This window comes from Pundamilia nyererei, unplaced genomic scaffold (genome assembly GCF_000239375.1).
Source record: "Pundamilia nyererei isolate P.nyererei 1_Seehausen unplaced genomic scaffold, PunNye1.0 scaffold00072, whole genome shotgun sequence".
NCBI lineage: Eukaryota > Metazoa > Chordata > Actinopteri > Cichliformes > Cichlidae > Pundamilia > Pundamilia nyererei.
Window position 1 is genome coordinate 232,448 of NW_005187473.1, and position 10,807 is coordinate 243,254.

Here is a 10,807-nt window from a genome sequence, read left to right on the forward strand (position 1 = left end):
CATCAAGACAGAGAGACACACTTCATGTGAACAGGTGACATTTCATGAACAGTGAAGACTTGAAGGAGGGAGAAAGTAGATGGGAAGGAGGTGAAGCGGTGGAGCAGTGGGGGGGGGACATGAGGGTAGAGAGGCATCCAGCAGGTGACAGGGGAGGAGCACTAAAGGGCAGCGGACAGTTCACTCAGTCCAGCTTACTGATGTGTATAAGTAACACTGAAAGTGAAAGATAATCTAAAAAAATAACTCTTCAGTTTTTCTTTACTTTGCGTTACTGCACTGAACTTTCATTAATCTCTGTAAAGACCACCTGCCAAACAAACGGGGCTGTGTAAACTGAGATTGTTTTCTTGGACTTTGCACTGATACTGAACCCAGTAGGCTACTTGTCAGCGAGGGCAACATTTTCCTCTTAACTTAACTCAATGTCCAAAAGAGAAAATTTGTCTCGAGGCAAGTGATACACACAAAGACATAAATTATGAAAAGAAAGACAAAAAAAAAAGAAACAAACAAACTGATTGTCACAAAGAACAATTGGAAATTCAGTTTTGTCTTTTTAAAAGAGAGAAGTAGTCATCATCAGTTGACTCATGCTAAACACGTGAACGTGAGACAAAAGAAAGTGTCGTTGTTGATGTTGTGAAGAAAAGCTCAAACGCCTTAAATCATTCACAAATAAAATGACTAATTATTGGTCTGCACACTATTCCAACCCCCAGGTTTTTTTCTTTACTATTACAATACGCTACTTAATAAATCCCGCTGAAATCATACAGCCAGGACTTTGACAGTATAGATGACTGTATCCCCAGATGACAGTGACATTACGGCAATATTTGTTCACAGAATGTTCACCAGCTATTAAACAAGTCATGATAGTTAAACTGTTAAAGCATAACAACTATAGCCTGGTTTAAAAAAAAAGATTCTCTTACAAGATCTGCGTTAGATATTTTTTAACTTCGTCAGCAGATAAAATAAGCATACAACATCCTGCCTACTGTATTGTAAGTGCTCGTGTTTGAAAAAAGAAGGAAAAAAAGACCTGAAAAGCAGTGGGAAGTTTCACTTTAAACTTTTACTTTTTCAGCCTTGTGTTAGGGTGGAGGAGTCCCGCTTTTGTTGTCGCTAAATTCAGTTGAAAAGACTTTGTGATTTGCACAGAGAATCCGTTCCTGTCGCAAAATCGCTTCATTCCAGCTCCGAAAATAATGACGCTAATCATCGCAGCAAATATCTGTGACTGTGAGGACTTTAGAACAAAGCGCTGTTGTTTTTCTGCTCCACTGCTGCATCGCTTTCTGATGTAGCCACTGAAGCAGGTGCAGTTTTATTTTAAAATTGTGGCCGGTCCAAGGGTTGGTGAGATGAGGATAGGGGGAGGAAGTGAGTGATGGACAGCTAGAGGGGGGTGAGGTGGTGGTGGTGGAGGGGGTGATGGAGGGCAGCAGAAACTTCCCATGCTGGCCTCCCAGTGTGGCTACGTAATGAGGGCAAGGGACACACACACACACACACACGCACGCACACTCGCAGACACACACTCGAGGCTGAGCATGGCCCCACGGCTGATTAGCGGCACACAAAGGCCCCAAACAGAAGTAGCAGAGAAAACACAATGGGAGCAGGGCCTCAAGGCGTGGTTTACTTCTGCCCCGAGGGAGGGGGCGAGAGAGGTAGAGAGAGAGAGAGGGGAGAAGAGAGAGAGAGAGACATGGTCCCACTGTGCTGGATAGGCAACAAGAGGCAGGGAGGAGGGGGTTCAGTGGGGTTAGAAAAGTGACAGAAGCAGAGAGGAGTTTTGTTTTTGTCCTGATAAAGACATGACGAGTTTTTGCTGAGTTCTGTTCAGTGACTTCGGCATCAGGTGACTTAAAAAACATGAATCCTGCGATAGTGAGTCAGCAAATATTAACGCACGGGTGGGGAAGGCTGATTAGTGCAGTTCACAGGGAGAAAGAGTGCGCATGCCTCAATATTTTCCCCTCTCCAATTAAATCATTTCTGGCCAGTACTTGTGCTTTTTTTCCAAGTTGTAATTTACACAACTTACAAAAGTATGATTTACACTAGAAAATCAATTTTACTGCTTTAAATGCTGAGCAGGGGCCACAGTTTGAGTTTTAAAGCTATCAGACAAAAAAACACCAAGACAAAAAAAGTTCAAAAGTTGTGTGTTATTAGATCCTAAATATAATTCCTTTAAGACTGCACGCTAACATATATTTGAGTAATTTTATTACTCACTGTGACTGTGAGGTGGGCCGTGCTAGTCTTTTAGTGCTTCTTTCTCGCCTTTTACTAACTTGCAACACATTCCTGCTTCTGTCCTTCCCAGAAGAAAGTTGTGTTTGTAAAAGAAAACTGTCACGTTAGACCATCCAAACTTTCCTGCTTAACTCTAAAATCTTTTGTCTGCCTACTTTCACTCCTGCGCGGGCCCACTCCCACCTCTGCAGGTCGTGCCCACTGCCTCCTGTTTCTCTCTGTCTGTCAATACACGCACGCAGAGGATGCACCACACACACATGGACACACCTGCAGTCTGTATAACTCCATAAACTAGTTAAGATAAGTAATTGGTGTGTTTGTCATCAATTCACAGTAATGGCTGTGAGTATATTAAACTCTGCTCTCACTGGACGTTCTTGATTATTATTTTTTCATTCATTTATTCACAACTGTCTCCATTACTGATTCACAAACCCTTCCACGATATACTTCAGTTAACTTTATTTAAACATTCATCCATCCATTTTCTAAACTGTTACACCCACAGGACACCTGACATTAAACATCCCTAGTATGTTTTGAAGGTTATTTTATGCTTTTATGTTAAGTATTTTTTCTATTTAATGGTAGTGTGTTTTTAGTTGAGTAACATTTCAGTTATGTAACAGTAATTCTGCTTTAGTAGCAATTTTCATTACACTTTCCACCATTATTAATAGAGATTTCCCCTCAGAAAAAGGCTCATGCTGTCATTTATACTTGATGTTATTAAATCCTACACTGCAAAAAATATGCATAAAAACATGGAAAATGTCCTTGCAAATTTCTGATAGTACGTTAGCGGTTTTTTAAATGGAGGTTTCTGTAAATGGTAAATTTGTTGTGTTTATAAATTTATTTATGTATTTATTTTATTGTATGTTCACTTCAAACCAAAAGTCTTTTCCTTACATTAACCATGAAGTGCTGCTAGCTAAACCTAACCAAATGGTGAATGACAATAGAAGTTACTGGGGAGTCAAAGTCCATTCATTTTCTTCTGTTTGCCCTCATCAGGGTGTTTTGGGGGTGCTGGAGTCTATCCCCGCTGCCATAGGGTGATAGGCAGGGTACACCCTGGACAGATCACCAGTCTGTCATTAGGCTAATGTCTAGAGCCGGGAGCCCATTCACACTCATATTCACACCTATAGCCAGTTTAGAATCACCAGTTAACCTCACCCCATATATGTTATTGGGAGGAAACCAGAGTTTTCAGAGAGAAACCATGCAGACATGGGGAGAACATGCGAGCTCCACACAGTAAGGCCCCAGCTGCTGGACCTACAGGACCTCCTTGCTTTTACCAAGGGAGTAAAAGTGAAACTCAAAAATGGTAGAAAGCAGCGAGACTGGAGCCGGATGTGTTTGTGAAACCACAAGCCCACCTGCTTCCTGATGTGGACTCTCTGGGTCCTTTGGAGTGAAACAGCACTGTATGTCATTTTAGGAAGGCTTACTCACGTGGGCCTTTTCAGACAGTAGAAACAAATGACCGAGACGGTCGTTTTAGTCACACAACTCACTGTACATGTAAGAAAAGCTTATAGCATGTTGCTCGTTTATCACAGGACCGCACTACAAAATCAAAGCCTAACAACCTGTCACATGAGCGTTACATGGCGTGAAGACGACAGTGAAATTCGTGACCATAACACAACAAACCAGAGACATTAATCAACCTCACGGTTACACGAGTGTCATTGCTGCAGCTTTTAATTATGTAACATTGCTTTGTACACACATTCCCTTAATCTTTGTACATGGGTACAAAGACATACCTTGTAATTAGCAGCATCAATTTTCTCATGCACAGAATAGGTTTGATGACAATGGCCGTAATTTCTATTCCAGAATGACTGAAAATAGAAGAATGCTGGTAATGACAAATAAACATTTTATTATTACAAATGTGGTGGAAAGGCTTTTGAAGAAGTGCATTAAAAAAAGGCCAAGATTATAATGTGAGACAAGTCCATTGACAACTGGTTTCAGGTTTTCGGTGACTAAAGACTGCCTGTTTTAAAATCGGGACAACTCTCTGATGGCCACAACTCCAGTTTATACACCATCAATTTGAATACAACAGGACGCCGCATAGTGCTACCTGTTCTCTCAAACTCAGGGCTGCTCCTGAGTTTCTTGCTACCTTACCTGCCTGATTATTGGGGTCTTCTTTATTATTGTAGGCTTTTGACCCTACTATACAAAGCGCCTTGAGGTGACTGCTGCTGTGATTTGTCTCTATATAAATAAAGCTGAATTAAACTGAGCCTTTCATGACTAGCTTTGCCATCTCGTCTTGCTTTCTTGAGGATTTTAAATTGACACATATTCCAGCTAGGGGGTTCAATGACTCTCCGTCCATAGACTTTGTTTTACTTAGGGCAGCCTAGAGTTGCACTGACATGCCTCAGTGAAGTCTGTCACAGTGTTACCAAGACTATCAACCGTGCCCATTATTACTAGCTGCGCAGGAGTTATTGCTCTCTAAAGCCATTCAAATAATTCAAATAACACTCAGATACCGATGTACTTTAGGTTTACTGTTTTTACTGGTTTGTTAAATGTCAAAATTAATACATTGCCCTACATAAATATTAATAGATTCTTCTGAGTATACGTCTAATTGATAAAGGCCCATAAATTCAGTGCGAAGCAATAAAGTTAAACATAGACACATGCAGTATTTTAAATCATGGTTGTTTGAGTTATTGCTACCAGAGAACGTGCTGAGAGCTTTATAATCATACCAGCAGCTCTTTGCATAGATTACTATCTACATATTTCTACAGAGAATGAATATTATATGGCTACGACTAATGAACACGGCCCTCTTTTCACAGAGGGGAGCGACGGCTGCTGTAATCTCCACTGTTCAATTAGCTGAAGTGACCGGGACGCCACCTACACTTCATTAGCTGGAAGGCGAAGGTATGGAATTAACCTCTTTCTCTCTGTGACTGTTTCTTTCCTTTCTCTGTTTCTCTATATCCCCATTTTCCTCATTCCTTGAGAAATATTGCGAAATATTGTCACAGCACAAGAATGAAACTATTTCAGATTAGCTTCTATCAGTTAAAACACAATTTTCTCTTATTTTACATTTAAAATAGAAGCTTTTTGGATATTTACTCAGAAGCAACAGAGAGAAAAGGAAAAGGAAGGTGTGTGTGTGTGTGTTTGAATGGGGGGTATAAATCCACAAAGACAATTTAGATTTTCCAGCTTCTCGTCCTGTTTTTCCAATTACTTAATGCTATTTAAATACACCAGAGCTGACACACACACACCCACACACACACACACACACACACACACACACACACACACACACACACACACGCACACATTAATGGTCCTAAAATAAGTCATGCAGTAATTGTATTTGATAAATCATAAAGGGAGCCCATCAGAGGAAAGCTAGCTGTAATAAAATGATAAACTAGACAATTATGAAAAAAATCCCCGGCCTTTAATTTCCTAAACACACTCTGGAGAGAGACCGTTTAAGCCGGAGCGATTCGACGAGATGCTCACCACATTATTTCCTCTTGTATCTGACACACTGAATTACGCCACAGGGCTCTGAAATGTCTGTAGCATTGGCAGAGCACTGCAGATCCATACAGACAGACAGACACCCACACAAAGCTTGTTCACATCTTCTCAGTCGGGTGTTTTCCAGTTTCATATGACATTTGTCCAGCAAAGATCTCAATACAGTATGTAAGCAGCAGTAGTGCCCAGATACTTTATACAGTTTTTATGTTTCAAAAGCAGTCGTTTACAACAGACTACTTCATATTACAAACACAATTTTAGAGCAAGAATATTCAGACGGTCTTTTGTGAGCAAGCACTTGGCAACAGTGAGGAGGAAGAAGTTCCTTTGAACTGGAACTTCTTCCCTGAGCCAGGTTCAGAGAGGGGCAGCCATCTGGCATGAGGGGATTAAAAAAGAGCAAAAGGAAGAAACCATGAAAAACAACATAAACGATGGGAAAGAATAGATAAAAGTTAATTACATTCAAAAGTGCCATAATTCAGATTGTGTAACCAACTTACTTACTTTAAACTTTAGTTCTAAAAGTGGATGTGTACTCTAAAACAAATATTTAACAAATATTTATTTATATTTTTATGTAAATTTCCCCAATATGACCAATATGGTGTTGTAACATATACAAAAACTTTATGCTGGGTTCAGGTTTCAGTATATTTTCAGCAAAGCAGGGAAAAAATAAAGCAAAAATGGCACTTTCCCTATTGTTTAAAAAGATCTTAAAATGTCTAATGGCTCTTATTGTAACAGTTAATACACTCAAATTCTTTATCTTGACAATAAGAAAAGCCTGAGCTGTTTGACAAAATAGAAAACTTTGTTTTAAGAAGTGTACAGATCACTTTTGTCCTTTGTTTTTTACATCTTGCTACAGACAATAGACTTCATTGTCTGCAGACTACTGTGAATTTATTTTGTCAGCAATGGTAAAATATTTAACAAGAGATTACAAGTACGACAATATGACAAGCATTTTGCAAGCTGACAAAACTTCTGGTGCAGATTAGCTCTGAAAGGTTTGCTGCTAATTTAGCATTAGCTTCTTTCTTTCTTTTTTAGCTACCTCTTCTTTTAAAAAGGTTTCTAGAAAAACTTGACAAACCCCAGTTTTGTTCGGCGCAGCCCTTCAGTTTCTAATGGCGATGGACTCTAAAATGACTTTATCATTAACTTATTTAGCTTATGTGCTACATGAAAATGGGCAATTAGCTCTACAGAAAAAAAAACTTAAGCTAACCTTACTAGCACACCATACCGGATGGACAGCTACTGGTGAACTGCCAAAATTTCAGGGTGGAGCATTTGGGGAGTGCGAGTATGTGACCATTAATAGATCCGTGGCAGTTTAGTTCCCAGGGCGTACTGCTCTGAGGACATTTCATACCAAACTTAACATTGTGTTCTTCATGCTTCAGGACAAATACGCCTACTGATACACCCATAATTTCTGTTCCTCCTGGGAAGTGACCACAGAAAACAATATTTACTACTCTCAACAGTTGCTCTACTTTGTCTGTGGCACTTTAATTTTGTTATGAAATTTTGAGATCCGGTGATATTTGTTTAACCGTTAATGGACAATAATGGACCACTATGACATCTAAAAAAGCTATAGCTAACACGTAATGATTACTGGATTACACTGACACATGGGATTTGTTGAAAGCAACGGCAGAACAGAACATGACAGGACTTATCCTTTAAGTCAGAAGCAACTCTGTAGTAAAGTTCTTTCATGTAAGGTGTTATTATGTTTCTACTTCACATATAATATTCACCATCTGCTTGTAATGTGGTTGGTTGATGAGAGGGTTCCTTGTAGCACAAACTGTGTGTGTATGTGTGTGTCAATGGCTTATGAACAAATGTTGCTCAGGTGAAGTTTAATTATATATAAATACTGTATCTTAGACCCTCACATGATGCCATTTCATTGTCAGGCTATCCAACAGGAGCACAGGGATATTTCTTAGTGGCCCGAGGATATTTTGGACGCCATGAGCAATCAACATGACGAATTCTGACAGACCATCTAGAATCCATGCAACAAGCACCATGTTCTTGCTCTTGGCCCTCAGTTTGATCGCTCTCCCTGCGATATCCATAGCATGAGGGTGCACACAAATTGCTAGGAAGGGATCATGCCATTCAAAAATGTAAAAAGTTTAAAATTCCCTGTCAGAATGTTATAGAGAGAAAAATCAGTATAGGAAGTTACAAAGTATACAGGCATTCGCCAACTACTGTGTGACAAGTGTGCCACAAACTTGAAATGCAGAACATTTGCGTTCAAAGTAAAATCGTGCTGGTTACAGCAGTAAGGCACAACTTTTACTATGAAGGCTCTCCGTTTCCAAATTCTGTTGCATTTTTTAGTATCACTGCTGCTCAAAGAGTAGTTGGCAAGTGTTTGCAGACAAGCTAGCATCTTCCATGTAAACCATGGGCAACTGTGGCAATCTGCTAGCAACCAAATTGATCACAAGAAGGCTTTGTGGCCAGTTTCACCCAGAGGCAGCCAGCAACCTCTCGCCAGCTGGTCGGGAATTGCACATTTTTCCCATTGACAACTGGTTGTTGTCAGCGTGTCTCTGACTGGTCCCTACACCTGTGTAACTCAGGCCTTAGATGGAATTTTGGTTGCTGTACTGTTGTTCTTGTTCTACTCTCTGAGCTAAATAAGGTTCCCATGTCAGTGTCAACATCAGCACTACCAGCACTACTACTAACAATAAATATATATTTATATGTAAAATAAAAGTATTGATTGTTTGACCACAGTAATTAATAAAAGACAGATTTTTTGATATTGTGGATAGTCTACAAAATTAACTGCCCCCTGCTCTTTATTCCTCATTCATTGCCAAATAACTTTATAGAGAAAAGTGTCTGTATATAAGTATATTCAGGATTCCGCGATTCAACATGGCCACTCAAGATAAGGTCACGTATCAGGTTGATGCAACCTTAGCTAAGCACGCTTACAGCAACAAACCCTGTATTGTCACAGGATGACATTAACTCTCTGAGGCACGTTTTTTTTCTTCATGGCTGAATAAAAATCTCATTCCTCGCTGACTTCTGGCTGAGACAGGCATGACGGTGTGAGATCAGCACCACAAAGAGTTAAAAAAAAAAATCAGATCTTTTGGGTTCCTCGTGTAAATGCAGACAGACTGTGTAGGTGTGTGTCTGCGAGTGTGTGGCGTAGGTGCTGCTGTGTAAAATAACATGGAAAAGGTGATTTTCCACTATAGTGAGGTTTCCACAGTGAGTTCCCCCAGGCAGCAGCAGAAACATGATTGAATTTTGTGTGTGTTTGTGTGTGTGTGTATGTGTGTGTCTGTGTGTGTGAGAGCGAGAACAGCGGCTTGACTCGACTAAGACGCCTCACCCCTCTGCTGCACCTCCACCACAGTCTAATAGTATTTGAATTCATTAAGTATGAGAAAAATGTTGTTATTATTTTTTACAAATACACGTCATCTTTATTGTTTAACAGTAAGAAACAAGCTTATCTCCATAATTCCTCAAAAGCAGAATTTCCAGAGCTGTGATTTCTTCATATTACATCACACTGATGATGCTAGACGAGAGAGAGCGAGGAAGAACGAGGCATTATTTTTACACAGTCCGATTTGTTGCTGACAACACGCCACAATCCTGTTTCTCTGTCTCCTTGTAGGTGATGCTGACGGTGTAACATCAGGCGAGTACGAGAGATGGAGAAGATGCTGACGTTTCCCAAAAAACCCCACACAAACACACACGGACACACACATGCAGGCAGACAGTAAATGGGAGTCTTCTGTCAGGAGTGTGAGTCATTCCCCAGTGTAGAAAACTGAATTAAAGTGAATCAGGCTGAACTGAAATGACCTGAGCTGAAAAGAAGGCTTCAGCTGGACAGCTCTCTGAAGGTGCTGAGGGAAAAAAATTAGATGACAAATAATTTGGAAATAATGCAGATGGCACACTGCGGTTTCTCGAGGGGGCCTCGCTAGATTTCCTGTTCGGCATTCACTTATTTCCTTTTTTCATTTTCATGTTTACATTACGTTCTATAACACTTATTAAACTGTACGTCTCCGGACTCTCAGCATTTGTGTCCTATCTGTTTTTGTATTTGAGCTTGTGCCATAACCATCAAAAGTGTACATTAGTGTACTGTGACATTTCCTTTTTTGTCTGTGTGCCAACAGTCTGTTCATTATTGTGTAATTAAATATTAGACACAGAATTAGATTTTTAAAAATAAATCTAGAGGCTATTTTCAGCTAGCTGGTGCCGTTTCGTTTCAAATCGTTTGTTTTTCTTTTTAACCACAACTGCACAAAATTAGTCTTGCTTAATATTTTGTAATGATGGCAAATTATTGTTTTCCATCTGAGCTTCACACTTGATTCGATTAAAGAGTGTTAGGATAACCGGTACAGCAGATCTGGTCTCTAAGCAACTCCAGATTCAGTGACCTTTGCATTTTGAGTTTAACTGAGACATGACAAGAAAAAAAAAAACAAGTATGTGTTCAGTGTGATCGTGCCAGTCATAAGTTACTTCATCATAAGACCTGGGCGGCTGATTTTGATGTGGTTTAAATGTGGGTTTAATCACAAACTCTTCTTTTTTTATTGTACTTTCTTGTTCTTGAAGCTTGCGCTCCACTGTTTAAAAGATAAAATAAAAATAAAAACATTGTGAAAGACTCCTAATGTATTAGTGTTTCATTTATATGTATATGGTGTGTAAAAACATATACACTAATACATCCAAGCAAGTGTTGTGAATTCAGACACTAAATCACTGCACACTAGTACAGAGGGACAGTAGCTTCTGGCTATCTCCTGCACTGAGTGTAAATGATCGCATAGCTGTGGTTATAAGTCACAGTCATACATGCTGCTGATGGAAGCTGACACCCAGGGTGTGTGTGTGTGTGTGTGTGTGTGTGTGTGTGTGTGTGTGTGTG

The 10,807-nt window shown here is 39.8% G+C and overlaps 1 protein-coding gene across 4 annotated transcripts in view; it reads left to right on the forward strand.

The window, feature by feature from the left end:
- The window catches only part of sox2 (SRY-box transcription factor 2), a 91,396-nt gene extending 80,852 nt beyond the window's left edge, over window positions 1-10,544 (forward strand). For all 4 annotated transcript variants that reach the window (XR_311834.1, XR_311832.1, XM_013911791.1 and 1 more), the window contains 2 exons: window positions 5,121-5,208; window positions 9,524-10,544. The gene's annotated coding sequence lies outside the window, so the exon portion shown is untranslated. The remainder of the gene's footprint in view (window positions 1-5,120; window positions 5,209-9,523) is intronic.
- The last annotated feature ends 263 nt before the right edge of the window (window positions 10,545-10,807 follow it).